The sequence below is a fragment of the Aethalodelphis obliquidens genome, unplaced genomic scaffold, assembly GCF_003676395.1.
Source record: "Aethalodelphis obliquidens isolate GAN/ISIS:26980383/991018 unplaced genomic scaffold, ASM367639v1 scaffold27, whole genome shotgun sequence".
Classification (NCBI taxonomy): Eukaryota; Metazoa; Chordata; class Mammalia; order Artiodactyla; family Delphinidae; genus Aethalodelphis; species Aethalodelphis obliquidens.
Window position 1 is genome coordinate 6,972,927 of NW_020837971.1, and position 23,679 is coordinate 6,996,605.

At 40.0% G+C, this 23,679-nt stretch overlaps 1 long non-coding RNA gene across 1 annotated transcript in view; it reads left to right on the forward strand.

Moving 5' to 3' along the window:
• Positions 1 to 4,372: 4,372 nt before the first annotated feature.
• LOC113629445 (uncharacterized) overlaps positions 4,373 to 23,679 on the forward strand; it is a 166,451-nt gene continuing 147,144 nt past the window's right edge. The window contains exon 1 of the long non-coding RNA XR_003436544.1: positions 4,373 to 4,609. This is a non-coding gene — a long non-coding RNA (uncharacterized LOC113629445). The remainder of the gene's footprint in view (positions 4,610 to 23,679) is intronic.

Consider the following 23,679-nt stretch of genomic DNA (forward strand, 5'->3'; position numbering starts at 1 on the left):
AGCACAGCTTTCAAAAAGATAGGATATATTTATTTAAAAATTGGATTTTAATCACAGACTTCACTTACAAAGTTTTGAAAGCTTTTAAATGCAATTGAGTTTCATTTTTTATTATCCTACTACAGAACCATTCAGATTTTCAAAACAGATGAATTTTTTTTTTTTTTTTTTTTGCGGTATGCGGGCCTCTCACTGTTGTGGCCTCTCCCGTGTGGAGCACAGGCTCCGGACACGCAGGCTCAGCGTCCATGTCTCACGGGCCCAGCCGCTCAGCGGCACGCGGGATCCTCCTGGACCGGGGCACGAACCCACGTCCCCTGCATCGGCAGGCGGACTCCCAACCACTGCGCCACCAGGGAAGCCCCAGATGAATTTTTTTAAAAGATCAGATCTTTCACCTTAAGAGACAGCCAACAAGAAGGGGGTGGAGAACACAGTACAAATTCCAGTGCCTTCTGGCCTGAAGGACACCTGGAGTCCACCTGTGAGTGGGGGACCTAAACCTTTTTCCCTGGGAGGCCAAAACCCGACCTTGTTATCAGCCCAGGTTTTATCTTAAGATTCCTCTGGGGCTTCCCTGGTGGCTCAGTGGTTGAGAGTCTGCCTGCCGATGCAGGGGACACGGGTTCGTGCCCCGGTCCGGGAAGATCCCACATGCCGCAGAGCAGCTGGGCCCATGAGCCATGGCCGCTGAGCCTGCGGGTCCGGAGCCTGTGCTCCGCAACGGGAGAGGCCACAACAGTGAAAGGCCCACGTACCGCAAAAGAAAAAAAAAAAGATTCCTCTGAACAGCCAACTCCCTTAGACCATATTGAAAATAAAAATTGCACTTCAAAAATTCTATTTTTGTACTTTCAGCAAAAATACCCATTGCGTAAAATGAAGCACAATGGGGTATATTATATCCTCTATCTTCCCAGATTCTTCACTTAAAATTTGATTAAGGAAATCATATACTTTGAAGATAGGGAATAATGAATTGCCATTCATAGTCTCCTGTGGTTTTAGCTTCAGAGTGTGAATTCTGCCTCTGCTTTTTTTATTCCAGTATGTAATTCAGAGTTTCCAGAAATGAAAATTTTTAAGATAGTCTACGCTCAGTGCATAAAGACTTTGAGAAAAGATGTCTTTGTTGATGTCAGCATTCCACAAATATCCTATTCCAGTGGAATTGTCCTATGATGTCCAATAACCTGTCTGAACTTGAGTCACTTGGTGATGTCTATTAAGTTTAGCTAAAACTATGTTACCATGCTCCAAAAGATTCCCATTCATTAAAAAAAAAAATTGATTTTCCTTTTTAAGTAATATTGTCATAAATAAAAATTATGTTAAAAAGCATTTAGAATATTTTAGAAGATATTCCATGTAACATAGCTTCCTTAGAGGTGATTTTTCTGAAATACGGTTTAGATTTAAAAATCTGGGTCTTCCCAAATAAAATGAATTTTCACTCATGGAAACCACATGTTTTTTAAAATACAAAGATGATTACTACTAGAAATGCCTTGGAGAGCATGTTGGTACTGAATGCTAGAAACTACAGAAGGAATGGGAATTTGAAGTATTTTCAAATCATCAGCTCCACTTTTTCTAATCTCCCAAGTACTTGTAATCTGTCGTCAAGTTATAAAAAAATTGCCTCTGTTAAATGTTATCGAAGTATGAATCCATATTTAACTAGATTGGTGACCTTTGCTAGTTGTGATGTTGACTTCTGTAAACTATATTTTAGAGTATACTGTCTAGGTGCTATAATTTGTCTTTTTGTTTCATTCAGTTTCTGATTCAAAAGTATTTTATTGCCAACTATCTACAAGGCACTCTTTTAGGTGCTATAAATATGATGATTTAACTTAATATGACTTAACTTAGCTTAATATGATGATTCTTTCCTCAGAAAGCTTATAGTCTATAATTGAGATAATGCTTATAAATAAATAACTGTAACACATGTAAAACAACAACAATAAGAACTTTTAAGATCAATGCAGTCAACAGCTATGTGAGTTCAGAGAAGGGCAATAATGTAGTTCAAGGAGAATTTGAGATGGCTCACTCTGTGGAGAATGTTGCTTTTGACTGAATGTTAAATGTTAAGAGTAGAGTATTGGGCTTCCCTGGTGGCGCAGTGGTTGAGAGTTCGCCTGCCGATGCAGGGGACACGGGTTCGTGCCCCGGTCCGGGAAGATCCCACATGCCGCGGAGCGGCTGGGCCCGTGAGCCATGGCCGCTGAGCCTGCGCGTCCGGAGCCTGTGCTCCGCAACGGGAGAGGCCACAACGGTGAGAGGCCCGCGTACCGCAAAAAAAAAAAAAAAAAAAGAGTAGAGTATTTAGGGACAGTAGTGGCAAATTCTCCAGGCAAAAGAGAAAACAGAGATCCAAAAACTTGGTGCATGGACAGGGGATCATGTGTATTTCAACCCACATGAAGTGGAAAGTATAAAGGGGAAGAGGACTGGAAACTAAGTAGGGGCTGGACCGTGGATCCTTGAATACCTAGCTGAGTGTCTGAGTGTTCTTCAGTACCAGTGGGAACCAGCAAGACATCTTGAGCGTGAGCAGTAATGTGTGATGTGAAATACAGTGAGGATGAACAGAAGGCAGAGGGAAGTTAGGGTTCCTTTTGAGAGATAATGAAGGCTTAAAGTAGGAGTGCCTATGCGGAGATATTGCACAGGTAGGTAAGAGAAGCATGGCAACATTTGTGATGTGGGGCAAAGAGAGGACTTAAGTGTGACCCAAAGTTTTGAACTATCATCCTGTAAAATAACAAGGATCCTAAATCAGAGTTCTCCCAGGCAGTCTTCCTTCCTGTCACCCCTCTTGGTATCTGTCTCCTCCAGACCTGTCTTGTAGAGCTGTGCTCCTGTTAAAAGTAAGATAGTAGTTGTCTACTTCTGGCTTGTTCAGTGAGTTGCAGTGAGGTAAGAGTTGTGTGGGACTTGCTCCTGCCAGCTTCAGGGATTGTTTGCCTCCGACAGTCACAGAACTCTAACTGGGTTGTGCCATCCAAGTCTTCTTTAGTTACATGCCCTGGAAACAATGACCTGCTGGGATGCATAGCCCCTGCCTGCCTCACAGCATCAACACGATCTCTTTCTCCACCCCCATCACTCATCTCCTGGTAGCTTCTGAAATACACCAAGCCTCTTTCCCACATCGGGGCCTTTGCCCATGCTCTTGCCTGAGACATCTTTCCCATCTGTTTCACATGTCTAGTGCTTTGCCTGTTTTTGGCCTTAGCTTAAATGTCATCCCCTCAAGAGGCCTTACCTGATCATTTTCTCTAAAGAAGGTCCCACCCGCTATTCTCTGAGCCCTTTGTTTCTTTCTTGCCTATTACTTATTACAACTTAGAATTATTTTATTTGCATGCTTACTCATTTTTTGCCTCCTTTCCTGACAGAACGTAAAGTCTATGATAACATAAACCATGTCTCTTTTCTTGACAGAACGTAAAGTCTATGATAACATAAACCATGTCTCTTTCCTTGATGGCACCAAGAACTGTGTCTGGTACTCCTTAGGAGACACTCGATAAGCCGTTGTTGAATTAATGTGTGAACTACCTGTTCAGAATGCTCTGTGCAACCTAACACTGTCATCATTTACCCTCAAATAATTGGATTAAATGTAAAGAGAGTAGCAACAAAAGCCTTCAAATTAACAGATTCTTATTGAAAAGTATTCGTATGATTCACATGGTGATATTTGGGAAATAGAACATAAGTATTCTCCTTAAATTCCTGAATTTCCATAAAAGCTCTGTGGTGCCACACTGCATTACCATGATTTTCGGCCTTTTAAAAAATGAAATAGAATGGAGAATAGACTAGAAAATATCAGAGTGCATTGCATGTGGTAAGTGTAGTTTCAAGAAACTTTTTAGTGTGTATGTTGGAGGTCACAATATGAAACTATTTTTTACTGTGACTCCAAGTCAATATATGCTCTGGTATTTTCCATGTTATCCTAATCCCCAACCTGGCTGCTGTTATAGCTCTTCAGAGCCATCATTGAATTGTCATTCTGCAGTGTTAGGATTGCCTGTGGCCTATTTGCAGTGGAAGCCTTCTCACAAATGCACTCAAATTCAATTTTTTTTTAGTATTTTCTTATTGATCAACATACCTTAACCTCTCTTATAATGCTCAGTCTCACTGAAAAGAGTGTTCCCAGAGCCCCTTTCACTGCAGAGTGCTGGGCTGCTATTAAGTTAACCAGGAAAAAATCACTCAGGGTTGGACAGCAGTAAGATTTGCTGGTTTTGACATCAAGAATTTGGACAATGATTTGACACATAGTAGCTATATTTGCTAAAATGGAATTTATGTAACTCCTTTTCTCTTTTTTTCCTCTCTCTCTAAGCTGCCTGCCTTGTGCTTGGCTGTATGATTTTCCCTGATGGCTGGGATTCAGATGAAGTAAAACGGATGTGTGGAGAAAAGACAGACAAGTACACTCTTGGGGCTTGTTCAGTCCGCTGGGCTTACATCCTGGCTATCATTGGGATTTTGGATGCCCTCATCCTCTCGTTTCTGGCATTCGTGCTTGGTAACCGACAAGACAGCTTGATGGCAGAGGAACTGAAGGCAGAAAACAAAGGTAAGATTGCTTTGGGGAACTCTTACCTGGACACCTCAAACACAAAAAATGACACTCTGCATTCTTTCCCGTCTGGTAGCAATGCATCCTCTCTGGGTCTAATTTGCTGCATTTAAAAAAATTGAAGTATAGTTGATTTACAGTGTTGTGTTAATTTCTGCTGTACAGCAAAGTGATTCAGTTATACATATATCTGCATTCTTTTTCATATTCTTTTCCGTTATGGTTTATTGCGGGATGTTGAATATAGTTCCCTGTGCTATACAGTAGGACCTTGTTTGCCAAGGGGGAGGAGGGTTGGGGGAAGATGGATTGGGAGTTTGGGACTAGCAGATACTGCATCTTTTAATGGTGTCTAGTTCACAGACTTTTCCCAGACTCAAGACATTTACACAATTAAAATAGTGTATTTTTATGTTTACCTTTCTGAGGCTTTCTGAGTCCATGGCTATGAAACAACAACTTTTTTGGGGGGGTGGGTGTGGGGAGGCACTACTTGGCCAAACAGCAAGTGCTTTCTCGCCACGTATTCAGCTATTTTCCAGGTTGAAATAAATGCCTGGGGAGTCTTTGAGAATCATCTATAAGCGTCTTTGTTAAACTGCTCACCATCAATATACTTGAATTCAGACTCAACCTCTCAGAAAGAGGTAGAGATACTGGCCACAAATAGTTACAGTTAGATATTTCAGTGTTTACCTAATTAGCTGAATTTTAAAATGTGTTATCTGGGTAATCAAGTCTTCAAATTTCTCTTCAAAAAGAAAATGCCTTCTGTAACACACACACAAACTAGGATAGAAAATAGGACATTGACTAGTGAATGATACATGAATATTCTAGTGTGCCAGTAAGAGCTAGCAAGTCGTTATTCAAGATAAATCTTTTAATTTTCTTTCCACATTTCTAAAACAATTTCTTGGGATAGAATTTTACTGTCTCTGTTTTGTTAAAGCCTTAGGTTCATTAAATTGTTTTGTCTTTATGTTATCTTTAATACTTTGGACTTGTATCAGCACCTTCAACTAAGTGGCTCCTTCTTCTAGCTTTTATTCCTAATTAAGAACTAAATCCATCTTTGAATTATGAAATTTAGTTTATTTCAAGTAGTGTTTACTTGAAAAACTCTTCACTGCCTCAACATGCCTCAAATATAAGCATACATTAGTATCTACGTGAATGTCACATGTAACGATAGTGTAGCAAGCTTTATACTTAGAGCATCACAATTTATGCTCATAAGCCATGAACTATAAAGAGATGAATAGAGAAGTCCAGGAGAGGAGCAGTCACCCGTGAGCCCTTTATTCCTCTGATTTATAGACAGAATACATATTAGTTTACTTGGGTCTATCAAAAATATTCTAAACACAAAAATAATCCTTTCATAGGGGAATAGTGCTGAACTTCCTAAAAACATGACTACCTCCCTCTGAGTTGCCTTTTCTAGATGCTGATTACACTTATAAAGCATGTTGCAGGTTTAAAGTGCTTTCACATGCACTCATTAATTTGGTGCCCTTGGCTATTGTCTTTGTGTCTTGTTGGATGTACACAGACGGGTCTCTGTCCTGTTAACTTCACTTCAAATTTAATAGTAGAGATGTCTCAATATTAGAATAAATTACCTTTCCCTAGAGAATGAATTAAAGAAAACTACTTTGTTCTGCAAATGCTTGATTCTCACCACCACCCAGAATTCTATTTATTCACTGTACAATTCAAAGTTATATTGAGAACCTTTAACTTTTCAGATATCCTTTGACCACATAAAAGAAGAAGAAAATTCAGAAGAAAAAAATAACAAAGCCAGGAATGTTTTCACTTGGCCACTGAGAATTCTAACTCACAATCACACATACAACTGAGAATTCTCCTGAATTCATACTTCAGGACGGAACAGGCAGGATTATAGAATAATAATCAACAGTTTCCAAGATGGGTCTTTTCTACCAGCTGATTCAGTTAAATGTGGATGTCTCATCCCTTCTGTCTAGGTCTTTATTAAAGAAAGCATCATTTTCTACTCAATGATATATTGGAAACACCTTGTAAAAGCATTAATGAGAAAGAAGATTAAAATAGGCCAATATAAGGTTTAGGGACTATCTGTGAATAATTTTTCTGTGTTCATCATCTTCTCCATTTGAACGTATCATATTTGGATGTATTCTAGAGTTTCTTCCATCTGGTTCTGAAGGACTAAAATCAGTAGCAGTTCATCTGTATCAAATCAGATAGATCTAATAAAGCAGCAGAGAACACCAGGCCATATTGATGAAACATTTCAATTCTACCACATTTTTATTTCACAATTGAAATTGCTTTTCCTGGAACTCTGAGAATGTATCAACAGTTCTATTACCCAGGCACTTCTGATCCGTAAACAATAGGGTGTTGTAAAAATCAGAGCAAGGTTTTCTAAGCCTTGTATAAAATGTAATCAAACCTGCATGTTTCTGAGAAACGGTAGGAGATTTACAGTTGTAGAGAGTAGCCGTTATTGTTTGTTATTATTTAAACACTTGTTCATTGTTAAAACTTGCAAAAACTTAGGTTGTTTGAGGGAAAACCAATCAGTGGTTTATTTGTATGTTTGTGTATGAACATAGTTTCACTAACCAGTAGTTTAATGGCTTTGAAGTGCATGCAGTAACCAAAACTAAATACATCATTGTTACCTTCTCTCAGATTTCACTTCCCTGAGGATCTGTAAGAATAAGTTGTAATTGTGAAATTGGTTTTATATAGGTACTTTGCATGGCTACGTTAATATAAATTTTCTCTTATTGAAACATTGTTTTTCACTATCAATTTTTTTTTTACTGATAAAACTAACGTGATGTCCTGTGATAGCTAAGGCCTCCTTTGGGTTCCAGGGCAATGCAATGAAACAAGAGGCACATCTAGCTCATGGAATTTTGGAAGATGTTATAAACTACGTGATGCCTTCTGGTATCATGGAAGCAGATAATACCATAACTCAAGCTTTGACTCAGAAGAGGAAATAGGTTATGATATAGGTTATATCACCACCCACACTGTAGTATCTTTTACAGTCTTCCAGTTTTATGGCCTGTCAATCATCCTAACAACCTACATCTCATAACAAGTAGCAGGACCATCATAGAAAGAATAAACCTGCAAATGTGGCATATGCCCCCAGTTCGAAGAAGTTTGTCCTGAAAGGTCTCATTATCGTTTCTTCTTAATGTGGCTTTTGTAATCTAATAATACAATTGCGCTGTATATCTAGAAAGCCACCAAATGAGTTCAGTACAATAAGATATTGCTTAGATCCATAAGTCTTTCCCAGCAACCACCCAATGGTCAAAACAAGAATCACTGTTACAGCCTATATCAGAGAAGGGAAGGGAATGCAGCTCTAATTGTTGTCTTTACTCCACTTACAGAGTCTTAGGGTGAAAGGTGCTCCATAGGATGCTCCAGAGCCATAAATTAACTGTCACAAAGGTGCTATTCAAAGGGAAAACGGGGAGATCCACAGATGAACATCTCCACCTCTGTCTCTTAAGATAAATGTCCAGTGAACTCACCTCGATCCCCTTTTCATGTTCCCATACCACACCTCCCACAGCATTTCATAAGGTCCTCCTTTTCCAAGAGTGTAAATATAATTTGAAAGAGGTCTAAGCTGAAATTTATCATAAATTGTGAAATGGCAAAATCTGAATAAAGGAGTTTTAACATTGTTTCACCAAACTGAAAGCAACAACTTTGATGATGCAAGTGTTGTCTTAGGGCAGACTTCTGTAAGAGAGAAAGTTAATCATCTATGGCGCTCTAACAAACATAAAAACAAATAAAAAACAGCCCCACTGAAAAACAAAGAGGAGTGAAAACTCTAAATATCCAACTGACTTTATACAGGAGTCGGCATATGCGAGAAAACTCAACTGCATCCCCTGCATGTTGAGGGGAGCCAGCCCTGCAGGCTGTGTGCTGTCCCTGGATCTGGGGCTAGTAGCAGACAGGCAGGTGTTCATTCTTGTTTTGGGCGTTGGGCAGCATGATTTCTAAATGAGCCAACAACCGTCGGCATTTAACCTTGATATGCTGCTTAAGTGCATATTTTAACACACTGAACTGTGAAGTCAATTTCATTATGTAAAATTAAAGTTTCATCCAGATAAAAAGGATTTGAAATGAAAGCTTCATTTTCAGTTTCTTTCATTAATTGTGAAAGGATAAATAATTACATTTTCAAGAGCTCCTATGCCACAAATATCTCTTTCCTTGTCAGACACCATTCATAAAGAGGTCTATTTCTGCGTTTATGTGTATGGTCTTTGGAATTGCTTATCAGATAATTGGGGCCTCTCCTGAGCAGATTTAAAGTCACTTTGTCTTCTAGCACTTTAACTTCAAATGAGAAAACATGATTATCCATCAAGAGGTGACTCCAGCTGCCTCTTATTTATTAAGTGGTTTAAGCTCTTTAATGCTGTAATAGGGGGAGTTAGAATAAATTCATTTTACTTAAATAACTAATTGAGAAATGCTTCAAGATTTTGAGTTAAGGTACCATGCCGTGCCACGGCCTCATTGAGGGCGGTAGTGTGGTCTGTGGAAAGAGTGTGCATTGCCCAGAGCTGGTGTGATGTGACCCGAGGAGCCTTGCATTCATATCTTAATAGTCCCGGAATTCAGCTTCCTCCTCTGTAAAATGCAGACTTACCTAAATGGCATCTGAGGTTTCTTCCAGCTGTAAAATATTCCAATTCAAGGGACACCTTCAGAGGCGTCCTTTAAGGATGCTCTGAGAGTCGTAATAGCTTCTACCCTCAGAGCAATGAATACACTAAAGGCTCTTTTAGGGACTTGTTAGCACTGCAGGGGTGACTAGGAGAAGGGAAAGATAAAGGTCAAGGGGAGGGAGGTCCAAGATGCCTAGGTGTTTCTCCCTCAGCCGTGTACCTCCCCACTGAACCTGCTGTCACAGCCCCACTCGTGCACACCACCAAGAGGAGAATGAGTCAGATTTAGAAACTCTGTCCCATGCAGAGGAGGCTCCTCGCTCCACTAGATTCCCATACTGTGTGATGTGCATGTGGACACCTGGACAGTGAACAAGGCCCCAGATCACAGACACAAACTTTTTTTCTGGTCTCAACTCTGGCCCTGATTAGTCATGTGACTTTGAACAAGTCTCTTAACATCTCAGAGCCTCAGCTTCACTTTCTTTAAAATGGGAATGATAATACCCAGCTCTGCCTCCTCTGTAGGGTTGGGAGAATCCGCCAAAAGCATAGATGTAGAAGCAATTTATAATCAGTGATATTGATATAGGCTTTACTTATTGCTAATCATTTCCCCCATATGACATTTTAATTGATCTTTGGAATAATCCTCTGAAGTATTTACCATCATCCTAGTTTTACACGTCAAAAACCGAGGCCCATAAAAGTTAAGTATTTTGTGTAAATTTTCACAGCTAGGAAGGAATGGATCCAGGACTCAAACACAAATCATTTTACTTGAAATTTCGAGTTCTTTTTGTTGTGTAATAACACAACATGACGTAATCAATTCTTTATGGATGCTGATTCTATTGCTTTCCACTTGAGTAGTCAGCCCTGTGCAAGTAAGAGTATAGTCTTATTTTCGTTTGGTAGCTTTTAGATAATATTATTTAATCAAAAGTTTAATACACTTGAGAATGGGGGAAAGCCTTGATTTAAAACTCATCCTCTTACCTGACTCTGTAACTTTATAAAAACCTGGTGAGGTAAGATCAGGAAGCGTAGGAAAGAAAGTACCTTCAAGTGCTTTGAATTAAAGCTTTAATAAGGCCATAGTGAATTGTCTGTTTCCCACTGGGATTTGAACAAAGCCCCCTTGGTCATCAAAGCATCTCAGAGTGTACCTCTAAAAAATGGCATACATCTTGACACTTTTTCAGAAGGGCTCACGTCAGTCTCAGTTGGAGCAGACCTTAGTGCTCATAGAGTTGTTTTATATACTTGGAGCTTCTAATTCCTCTCCTCTCACTCTTTTATGAGCTCACTCCATTCAAGTTCTCACCCCCAGCACTTCACAGACACTGTCTTATGAAGGTCACCCCCAGTCTCCTAATTGTTAAATTTCATAGTCGATTATCAATCCTTGTATTGACTTATCAGCAACCTTTCACAACTGACTGCTGGCACCATCTGAAGGTCTGTCTTTAGCTGGCTTCCAGTAGCTGACCTTGCCTAGATTTCCTCTTGCCTCTGTGGGGCTCTGGGCTCAAGTCTCCTTTGCTGATTCCTCACTATCTATCTCTCCACTGTATCTATGTTCATATCCCAGGTTATCTCATCTCTGCCATGACTTTATTTATTTATTTTTAACATCTTTATTGGAGTATAATTGCTTTACAATGGTGTGCTAGTTTCCGCTTTACAACAAAGTGAATCAGTCACACATACACATATGTTCCCATATCTCCTCCCTATCCCACCCCTCTAGGCAGTCACAAAGCACCGAGCTGATCTCCCTGTGCTATGCGGCTGCTTCCCACTAGCTATCTATTTTACGTTTGGTAGTATATATATGTCATGCCACTCTCTCACTTTTTCACAGCTTCCCCTTCCCCTTCCCCACATCCTCAAGTCCACTCTCTAGTAGGTCTGTGTCCTTATTCCCGTGACTTTAAATGACTGCTGTACCCTAATGACTCCCAAATTTAATCCACCTCCCACCTCTCCAATGAACTCTGGTCTCACATACCCAACTGCCTACTTGACACCCTTTTTTAATTTGTAAATTAGCTTCTCAAACTTAAGAAACTTTCCCAAACTGAGCTCCTTATCTTTCCCACAAAGCCTCCTTCCCCCACGGTCTTCCCCATCTCAGTTTGTGACGTCTGTTATTTCTGGTATTCTTATCTACATATTTACACTTCTAGGCCACAAATATACCTCTGAAAATTTTTTCTCCCCCATAAATATTCTCCAGTAGTTTAGTTGCTTCCTGTTTATCTAGTTAGTTTCCTAACAATGAACCCCTCTAGCTTTCCTCTTATTCATGCTGGAGTCTCTGGTGTTTTTCCACATGTTCTACCTGGAGAAGCACAGGTACCAAATGAAACATTAGTGTTCTTGACTTTCATCCTAGTTAAATCTCCTTGGGGCTTAGTGTCCCTACTCAGACTTGTTTTTTAAGTGTACATGAAACTTTTTTGGCAAGTGATGTTTACATTCTTGCTGCATGTTCACTGATTCCATTGTGAGGTTGAAGAACACACTGAAAATGTAACCTGTCACTTCACTTGCCCGTGGCAAAGGAGAAACAGGTGGTTTTTTTTTGGGGGGGGGTCCTGATTTTTTTATTGAAATATAGTTGCTGTACAATATTATATAAAGATATACAATACAGTGATTCACAAGTTTTAAAGGTTATATTCCATTTATAGTTATTATAAAATATTGGCTATATTCTCCGTGTTGTACAGTATATCCTTGTAGCTTATTTTATACTTAACAGTTTGTACCTTCCAGTCCCCCAGTCTTACATTTCCCCTCCCCCCTCCCTCTCTCTGATGGTAACCACTAGTTCTCTACATATGTGTCTGCTTTTTTGTTATTTTCACTAGTTTGTTGTATTTTTAGATTTTGCATATAAGTGATATCATACAGTATTTGTCTTTCTCTGTCTGACATTTCTCTTATTATTATTATTAGCATAATGCCCTTCAAGTCCATCCATGTTGCTGCAAATGGCAAAATTTCGTTCTTTTTTATCGTTGAATAGTATTCCGTTGTGTGTGTGTGTGTGAGTGTGAGTGTGAGTGTATCACATCTTCTGTTTTTAACGTCTAGTAGGGGAGGTAAGGACACAGTGCCAAGCGGATACTGCTGAGATAAATAAATGTTGAGATTACTTGCAGAAATAGGTGTTCTATTAGTGCTTTACAAAATATGACCACCCCCCAAAAAAAACCCGCAAATTACATTTTTTACTCTAAGTTTCTTGAGAGCAAGGACTATGTCTTATTTATCTGTTATATCCAGTATTATAGTTCTCAGCACATAGTAAATGCTTAATAAATTTAAGCACTTGTTATTGTTACTTTTATTGAATCAATTCCATGAAAGAATTGTGTAAGTAAATGTCCCAGTTAACATGTTCCCTGCACACGAAGCAGTTTGTCTCTTACTTCATGGATTGCAAAGGAAATAAATTTGCCTGCATGTTACACATAGATACATATTTTTAAAGAATCAGAGAACGGCATGTTGGAACAATATACTGTAACTCTGCCACTCAGCAAATCAGTGTACCTCTTTAGGCCTTATTTCAACAGGCACAAAAATGTACTCTGTGCTTGCTGTGTGCCAAGCAATGGGCAAAACCACAGCAGTCAGCTCATCAAACATTTCCTCCACACCTCGTGTGTGCCAAGCCTCGTGGTAAACACTGAGAGTTCCAGAATGAGTGGGGCAAGGTTTGCCCTCAGTCTCTTTGGGGAGAACATGTAGTGTTATAGGCACTAGGTTATATTTCTGAGTTCCAATCCCGTCCTCGTAGACATGGCTTCACCAGGTCACTTTGTTGGTACCACCTCTGTGAGTGCATGCCGTCGCCGACAGCTGCCTCACTCCAGCACCAGTGAAAGATGATGCTATAATAAGCAGAGACTGCTTCCCAAGGACAATTTGACACGCAAGGTTTCATCTGCTGAGAGGCTTTAAAAAAATCAGCTTGTAGAAAAACATCAGTGAGTCTGTTAGTATTAAATAAACAAAGGAGAACACAACTGTGAAGAAATGAAAAAATGCAATAGATATGTTGTGGACAGGGACAAGTCAGAATAGAGAGGTGGGGAGTTCTCACTTATTGCTAAAGCATTCGTTTTAGAGCAGCCTATTGAAAATCTAAACTCCAGAAACCGTTTTGGGGAAAAGTCCATTGTACCGCCAATGTTATCACCCTTGAACAATGTCTTTCCAGTCAGCCAGCCAGCTGATCCTCAGCAAGTGCTGTATTTATGCATTTCATTGACTTTTGCTTCCTGCTTTGCTGCACACGTAATCTCAGCCTCAGATTTGGTGGGGAAAAATCGGTTTGGCCTGAGTAGATATCATCTTCCTAACTTAACTTCACCACGTCACCTTTGATGATGTGTCTGGAATAACCAGGAGACGAAATGTGAATTCTGACAACTGCCACGCGATGCTGTCTGCAAGTCAGTGCGCTGTCAAGCCCACAAGAGCGAGAGTGACGATGTTGTCAAGAGATCTGAAGGGCAGAATTCAACCAGGGAGAAACGCAGCTGTGGTGTTAGTGTCAGCCACCCCAGCACATGTTCTGACAGAACCACTAGGCAGGCCGGTCGCTGGAGAGAAGCCGGACGCAGCCCCTCGCGGCAGCGGGTGAAGCTGCAGTGCTCACTGAAAGGAGGGCTCCGATCCGGAGCCCTTACAGGGGGCAGCTTCTCCAAAGAAAATCTAAAACACTGTCCCTTGTCCCAGAGAAGGTGACAAGCCCAGAAGAAGTCACATGAGCAAATTCCATCTGCTCACCTGATAGCTTCTCACCAGGGGCTGGCCTTTTGGTGCCAATGCCAACAAACAAAATGAACCAGACATTCTCTGACTGTCCAGACAGGAGAAGTGCAATTGTCTGGGCTCTGGGAGGTTTGTTTCCAGTTCACCCATTTAAAAAAGAAAAAATAAGAAAACCCTTTCCTGACCTTGGTAAGCGGGGCTCAGAGATGCTATGTAGATCAGTACATGGTAGCAGATTACCAGATGACACTGTCTTGAAGTTTCTTTTTCAGGAAAATCCTCTAAAAGCATGGGTGACTGTTTGGTTTTTTGTTTTTTCTTCTTTTTTTTTTTTAATCCAACTGAAAAGGAGTCTTAGTGGTGGGCTTAATAACTCTTCAGATGTTGGGTGAATGGCCAACTCTCTCCTCTCATCTATACTGGGGTGTGGTGGGGGACAGGGTCAAGCTAAAGAAATGTTGAAATATAATCACAGAGTGAGGACTTGCAGAGCCAGAAATCACTTGGCTCTTTACAGTCAGCTGGGGAGCTTAAAAATAGATTCCAGTGCTTGGGCGCCACTGCAGAGATTCTAATTCAGTTGGCATGAGGTGGATCCAGGTGTGAGAACTCCTCAGGCGGTTCTCATGTACAGCCAGGGCTGACGACCAATGGCTTCACCCAGTGCCCTCGTTTTATAGATGAGGAAGCTAAGCAACAGAGAGGGGAAATAAAGATAATCTCATCAGTTTGAATTTTTATAATTAGAAATCAGTAGATAACCCATGAAAATAGTCAAGTTTCATTCTGTAATAGGCTAAATAATCATCTCTGATACAGTTCAGTTGCTGTTATTTTTGGAAGCAGAGCTTTCTGCCAGCCCTGGGAAATCGATTTGTGGCAGCTGCTGTCTCTGTGAACTCGGGCAAACCTCTCTAAGCCTCGTGTGCTCATCTGTAAGGACGTTAATAGAACCTGCCTCATTTTGTGAAAATGAGATAGTGTATGTAAACTGTCACAATGTCTGACACCTATGAAAACTGTTTTTATTTTGAGAGCTTTGATTTTACTTGACAAACACATATATAGAGCTTGTTTGTATGCCATGGTTCATGCGGTGCAGAGCCCACACCCTAACCACTGCACCATGGTCTCCCTTTGTTCTTAGCAACTCTGCATCATAATGGGGACCTCATTAAGATCTAGAAATTGTTCCCTCCACATGTTTAAATATGACGTTTTTCATCTGGTAATTTTACAAATATTTTCAATACGACTGGTGAGGGTTGGTTGGTTGGAGGTTTTGTGGGAAATTTTGCTTTGTTTTTTGTAATCTTCCTGCATGTACTCATATCTCAGGATGATCAGGGGTGGGATGGGGGAGGAGGTATTCCATTATATTTGCTACTCAAAGAGCTCAAACCATATAGCCAGCTCTGTAAATTCAGTGACAGTCACCAAGGAGACCCCATGATCCCCTGATAGAAATAAGACTCACTCATTACAATGTTACCCAATTTCAACCTGGCGGAAAATTCCTTCAGTGCACTGCTGGACAGATGAGAGCCAAACTCAAGGCCTTAAAAATGTCTGTGAGAAGTGTCCTTCAGAAGTGATAGAGGGAAGGGATTCCACCCAGGTAGAAAAAGCAGTAAAGACAAGAATCCCCTGAATGTAGGGGAATACAATCACTTCAGTTCTTACATAGGGTAATAAAAGTTTAGTGCTACTAGGTTAGTATGTGCCTGTGTTTTGGTCAGAACACATCTTTATTTTCCTCACCATATACATGGCAAATAAAATCCATATGTCAAACAAACATAAGTAATAAAATCTTTATTAGAAGCTAAAATAAACTGGGAGGACTCCTCCCTCATTATTCAAAACCTATTTATCTCTGGCTCTCTCTCCTGATACACTCTAAACTGATCCCTTCCCTCGCCAGCTAATTCACACCCACCAGGTAACAAACCTTATTATTATTATTATTAAAAGATACATTTCAGGTAGTAGCTATCAAACTTCTATGAGAATAATATTTACCTGGGATGCTAATGAAAAATGAAATTATGGCTTTAGTAGTTCTAAGGAACAGCTCTAAGGAGTCTTCTTTTTTAATTAATAAACTTTTTTTTAAAAGCAGTTTAAGGATTACAGCAAAATCAAGCAAAAAGTCTGAGTTCCCACACACCGCTTTCCCGATATACACAGCCTCCCCACCATCAACATCCCACATCAATGTGGCTCTTTTATTATAATTAATGAACCAACATTGACACATTATTATCAACCAAACTCCATAGTTTATGTTAGGGTTCACTCTTTGTGTTGTACATTCTATGGGTGTTGACACTGAAATCTGTATTTTTAATAAGTACATTTAAGTAAATGTGTTGCAGTTGATTTGAGGGCAATGCTTTAAGCAACACTGCTCGGGGTCATTTATAATCAGATTAACACTACAATTATAATGTTATGATACTGAGGCCAGCAACCCTGGCCAGAGCAGTATTGTTACTTTAGAGTTGCTTTTCATAAATATCCTGGCACCCCTCAGTGCATAAATAGGATCTATTCCAAAAGTTTACGTCCAGCTTGGTGTTTTGGAACTCAGATCACATACTTTTCATAGAAGCAATTGATGTCAGCAATGGTCAATTTCTTGGATTTGCCCTCCAAAGCTTGTTTCACTCATAATGTTAGAAGAATAAGGTTATTTAAGCAATTGGATTTTTTTACAAAAGGCAATAGAAATGTAAGCCCATAAAATCAATAGACAAAAATACAAAATAAAAATCTTTGAGAACTGGAGATGGGATGGGATTTTTTTAAACAAAACTTCAAAGGCACAGACCATAAGGCAAAAAAAGATTAATTGAATTACATCAAAATACGACTTCTGTTCATGAAGGACAGCAAGAACAAAGACCAGGTGACAGATTTAGAGAAGCTATTTGGAATGTTACAAAATAGCAAGTAACTAGAATAAGCAAGGAATTCCTCGAAATTAATAAGAAAAAAAATCAAAATCAATTGCAAAATGAGCAAAGAACAGGCAATTTGTAGGAAAGGAAACAGAAAGAACTAGTATATGAAGAAATGTCCCAAATCGTTAATAGAGAAATATAAATTAGAAGAGCAATGAGTTGTAAATTTACACCTTTTAGGTTGGCAGAATTTAGACAGGATAACAGGCAGGGATCTCCCTCGGCACTGCTAGTAGTTGATATTGAGTTGTATAAATTGTTTGTATACTTTGGATATTAACCCCTTGTTTGTCGCATCATTTGCAAATATTTTCTCCCCATTTCATAGGTTGTCTTTTCATTTTGTTGATGATTTCCTTTGCTGTGCAAAAGCATTTAAGTTTGATAAGGTCCCATTTTTAAATTTTTGCTTTTATTTATTTTGCCTTGGGAGATTTATCTAAGAAAATATTGCTATGATTTATGTCAAAGAGTGTTTCACTTATGTTCTCTTCTAGGAGTTTCATGGTGTCATGTCTTAAATTTGGGTTTTTAAACCATTTTGAGTTTACTTTAATATATGACATGAGGGAATTCTCTAATTTCATTGTTTTACATGTCACTGTCCAGCTTTCCCGGCACCACTTGTTGAAGAGACGGGGTTTTTTCTCCATTGTATATTCTTGCCTCCTTTGTCATAGATTAATTGACCATAGGTGTGTGGGTTTATTTCTGGGCTCTGTATTCTGTTCCATTGACCTATATATCTGTTTTTGTGTCAGTACCACACTATTTTGATTACTGCAGCTTTGTAGTATAATCTGAAGTCTGGAAGGGTTATACCTCCAGCTTTGTTCTTTTTTCTCAGGATTGCTTTGGCAGTCAACACATGGCAACATGGATGTATAAAAAACAAGATGCTTAGTGAGAAAAAGGAAACAATAATATAGGTAATAAAATACCATTTACATAAATTAAAAATAATTCATATCAAACAATGATCCACAGTGTGTAATATAAAATATATTAAAATAAAAATATATCCATTAATGGTTGCCCATAGAGAGGGGAGAAGAATGACAGTGGGAAATGGGGATAAGGGGATTCAACAAGAGGAGGCCGTGTGGTGTGGGGGTAAAGAGCCTGGGCTGTGGCATCAGGCTGATTGGATTAGACCCTCAGCTCCACCCCTTACTAGCTGTGGGTCTCAGTGTCTCTTAAGCTTCTTCAGGAGTAAAATGTAGATCACATTATCTATCTTACAGCATCACAATGAGGTTTAAAAGATACAGTCCAAGTAAAGCACTTAACTCAGTGCTTAATATATACAGTTGGTATTCAATAAATATTAGCATTATTGTAATATAACTTCAGCCTTATCGTGAAAATTGATTGTGGGAACATTGTTTATTAAGGGTAAGAAATTAGGGCTAGGGGAGAGAAAGGAGATGGGAGAATGGAGGCAGGAGCAGGCTGAGTGCGGTGACAATTAAGTTTTCCATCTTTCCGATAAAAATCTTGCAGTTGGTATCAGTCTTCTCTCCTTTGCCCTATTTCCTCCCCTTATTTTCTCTTCCACTTCCCCAGTTCCACAGAGGATCCCACTTTTTGCCACCGGGTGCTGGGACAGAGTGATGTTAGGTGGAAAAGAAGCCTATGAAATAGAGAAGGGGAGAGCTGTCATCTGTGATGATGACAGAGTAGGGAGGATGGAAGTTTTTCTGTGTACAAACCATCCCAACACTCAGTGGCTTAAGCAGACAATCATTTACTATTCTTTAGGAGTCTGTGGGTTACCTGGAGTTTGGAGCAACTAGACTAGACTTGTCTGGGGGTGTTTCTGCTCCACGTGTCTCTCATCCTCTTCCTGGAACTAACAGGCCAGCATGTTCTTCCCGTGGTGATGACAGAAACACGGGAAAATCAAGCTCAATAGCACAGGACACTTGGGCCTCTGCTGTGTCACATCTGCTAAAGTAAGTGGTCAAAGTAAGTTGTATGGCCATGCCTACAGGTGGGGAATTGCACCCCGCCCCTAGGAGGAAGGCACAGCAAAATAATTGGACAGAGGACAGGGAAGGGTGAAGAACTGGCCTATTCATGCAATCAACACAGGAAGCCACATTCTTCTTATGAGTGACAGGCAAGAGGGAACACAGCCTAGCTGGAAAAGCAGGAAAACTGAATGCCAGATGATGCAAAAAGTGGGCCTGAGCAAGTCTCTCTCACACACACAGAGAAATACCCACACACATGAGGGCGGAAGCCCCAGTGACTAGTGTGATATTAACTTTAATACAGTAACTAAAGATAGATGAGTCTTACTCTGGGGTCTGGGGGTAGGACATGCAGAGGGGTGGAGATCTATCCTTAAAGAAGTAGACAACTGAATAGATAGTGCTATTTGGGAATATTTTTTTAAAAATAAAGGAAAAAAAAACCTTTCTTGAATCCAGAACAAATGCAGAGATGTTAACCAAGGACTGAGATGAAATTACAAGTTTTTATAAAGTTTGTTCCTAACCTTTAAATCATGGTACCTTGCCCTGAACCTTTGATAGACTATCATAGCCTGCTGTTAATGTTCATACTAGTATCAATAGCTACAGTCTGGCATATATAAAATTTAAATACAAAATTATCAGTTTCTAATGAAATGGTTGAGTATCCACAAGTCTCTTTGAAGAAAAAAAATGAATCTTTTGTCCCAGGATAGGGGAAAACCTGCTTAAACAGCCTGAAATGTGCATTCATATTACATTATAAATGCAACAGTTTTACCTTCAAAGAAGCATTCATTCATTCAAAAAGGCATTTTTGGTTTGAATACTAAATACAGATTCTAATGACTTTTTTTTTTTCATAAAATTATTTATTATTTTTGGCTGTGTTGGGTCTTCGTTGCTGCACGTGAGCTTTCTCTAGTTGTGGCGAGCGGGGGCTACTCTTCGTTGCAGTGTGCAGGCTTCTCATTGCAGTGGCTTCTCTTGTTGTGGAGCATAGGCACTAGGCGCGTGGGCTTCAGTAGTTGTGGCTCCTGAGGTCTAGAGCACAAGCTCAGTAGTTGTGGCGCGTGGGCTTAGTTACTCCGCGGCATGTGGGATCTTCCCGGACCAGGGCTCGAACCCTTGTCCCCAGCATTGGCAGGCGGATTCATAACCACTGAACCACCAGGGAAGCCCAGATTCTAATGACTTTTCACTACTGTGTGCAAAATATCCCTTTCTCTGCTGCTAAAATTAAATTTAAATATGCCTTTCATACTTTAAAAATGTATCAAGGGCCCAATACCTAGAATGGTGCCTTGCAAACAAGGAAAAAAGAAAACAATGAGCTCTATACATGAAAATCAATAAAATAATAATCATGGGTATGTAAAGGGGATTGTCATTTATTTCTATTTTAGTCCAAGCTGGACCTGAGACTGTGTCTCTTTCCGTTCTGCACCCTCAGTGCCCTGGCAGAGTGCCTGGCATCAGCAGGTACTCAATATTTATTTCAGCTTGGCTAACTGGGAACTTTCTGCACCCCCCAAACCAAAAACCTGAAATGAAAGACTGATCAGATATCATACATATTACACCTGCATAGAGTCATCTGTCTTTACCACCTGGCCTGTTCCTCATGTCAAGGGGCTTCATTCTGTTATTGGAACCCTCCCTGAGTCTCCTGTAAGAGTTGGGTTCTTTAAGTAAGACTAAATATTTGAAACATAGAGTGCCAAGTTTCCTTAATCCTAAAATCTTTTTAAAGATTAGAGCAGCCTTGTGTTGTCTTGAATACTTGAAGAGGTGCAAGTACAAAATTGTCATTTGAAACATCTCAAGTCATGTAATTCCATGACTGTTTCTCTCTGTAATGTACTTGATTGACAAATGATTTCCTGAGCTGATTTTTACTTCGAACCGAGGACAAATAGACATCGGAGGGAACTGCCTTTCACTGGCTTTTGTTAAGCAAGAGAAGATAGAGTGAGCTGATGCTGAAAGAACCCTCATTTCCTGAAAACTGAGTCTAAAATATCTGAAGGGTTAATCAAGTCTCTAGATTCTGCCCGTTAGAAAGCATGGTGAAGTAGGGGAGAAGTGATGCCGCATGGGATGGGGGGACCACACAGTGAGCTTTCCTTGGCAGGGAGGACATGACTAACATGCACAAGTTACTCCAGGTTAGCCCCACATTTGTATTCGCTCCCCACCCCAGACTCTTGCTTTGTAGTTCTTGCCATTCCTTTGCTATCCCGTTTCACCACTGTGTGAGGGTATGTGTCTGTGGAGGCCTCCACTGGCCTTTAAATGGTGAAGATCACTTTAACAAGTCTCATAATTTAGCAGTGACCTGCCTCACAGACTATGTCCTGAGCAATAACGGATGAAAAGATTATGGAATCCTTTGCAGCTACAAAATGCTGCAAAGACTATAATGAGGAACAGTTCCACAGAGGTTATAAATTTTATAGCCAAGAAGATAATAAGCAATTTTTATCAGCAATTTTTATTCCCTGGTCTCCTGGGTCTGGCGTGAGAGCAGTGCCATGCTAGACCCTGGGGATGCCTAGACCAACACTGTTCAACAGAAATGTCATGTGAGGCAGAAAAGTACTTTGACATTTCCTTGTAGCCACACTTTTAAAAGTTAAAAAAAATAAAGATGAAATTAATTTTAAGAATATATTTAACCCAGTATATCCAAACTTTAAATTCAACATGTAATCAATTTTGAAAAGTTATAAATTAAATATTTTTACATTTTTTTCATACTAAGTCTTAAAAATCCAGTGTGTATTTTATTCTTGTAGCTCATCTCAGTTCAATGAGCCACATTTCAAGTGCTCAACGGCCCACATGGCCAGTGGGGCCTGAATAGGACAGCACAGGCCGAGGCAGCAAATAGCCCACCGAATACAAGTTTTCTGACTTTAATTATAATGTCCATGAGTATGTGAAAATGCTCTTAGCTTTCCACAAATAATTGGTGAATCCGACCTGCTGTGTTTCCCAGCAGGAACCCAGCTTCAGGGAAAGGAAGAGGAAAAGCATCAGTGTTTTCTGAGCTACTGTATGAACAAGGACTTAGGTCATCTCATTTGCCCCAAAACAGATCTGTGAGGAGGGGAGATGGTCCTTATTTTGCAGAAGAGAAAATCAATATCAGCGAGTCCAAGGGCTCACCAGGGTCACACAGCTAGTGCTGGCAAAGTGGGGAGGGAAGGAACTCGGGCTTGGCTCCAGAGCCCTGGCCCTTTCTGCTCTATCACAGTCCCTCCTCAGACCTCGCTAGATAGCAGTGGCTCTCAAACTGGTGAGGTCTCCTAGAGGTCTTGTTCAAACACTGGTTGCTGGCCTCTGCCCCCGCAGTTTTTGATTCAGCAGGTCAGGGTGGGGCCTTGGAATTGATGTTTTTAACAAGTTCCCAGGAGATGCTGATGCTGCTGGTCCAGGGACCACAATTTGAGAACCTCTGAGGTACTGGCTGGATATGATATCTTATATAGATGCCTATCTGTCTTAAGCTAATAATGATGCTTCCCTACGTTGGCAGAAACTGAACTTTGATCTATATATTTGTCCATTATTGTTCTCTTAGCTAAAGTTGGCCACCCTGTAGTATGGACTGGGAAAGATCCACTCATCATGACCCTTTTAATTCATTTTAATTAACCATTGAACGTAAGTACTTTATTGCAAGTGAGGAAGCATTCACTTCTTCACCCAGTTCCTGCAGAGAAGAGGAAATGATACATGTGGATGTCTCACATCATGTAAACACTGGGTAGTCTTTTCTCAAGCACACACATTTCTAAGTCACCACTACTACCTTTTGAAAATTTCATGCAGTATCTTTTATTTAAGATGGAGCCACATTGTCAGATATTTTCCTAGTGGCATTTTTTAAAAGCAAGTGATAGTCACTGTGTGTTTACCACAGCTTAGAAAAATCCTATCCCAGTCTGAAATTTAACTTATTGTATTTTAACCACCACTGTTGTGCTCAAGAGACAAGAAATTATTTACCTTTCTACTAACAAGTTCCACCATCTCTTGATTTATTAAGTGGCTTGGGGACATTTTCAATCTTTCTAGCCAGTGACCTCTAGCCCTTTTCATTCTTGCCAGGGAGAGCCCTTTTCATTCCTTTTATTTATTTTTAATGACTTTTAAGCCCTCTCTTCTAACCCAACTCTCAAACCCTGGCAATATCTAAAGAAAAACAACAGATTACCTTATGCTGCCTATCATGGAGCCCATCATTTTCACAAGATGACAGCAGACCCGGGTGTGCTGATTTGATAGGATTGGGCAAACTGATATTGGCACTGAAAATGGAAGACTTATCTTCCTTAAATGCCTCATCAGAAATACGAGTAGCATATGTGTGTTCAAAACCAAACAGAGGGACAGGCTGTTTTTTACTCAGTCACCTAATGACTGTATAGATGGAAGTGAAGTGGATGTGGGGCAATTAGGCTGGAAAGACCACTAAGTCTCTCAAGTCACCCACAGCCTACACCTTTCATAACAGATGCTTTAAGCCTGTTTTCTTATCTGAATGTGGATTGATTGATTTGGGTTTTTTCTTTTTTGTTTATGTTTAGAATAGTTCATCCTTGTAG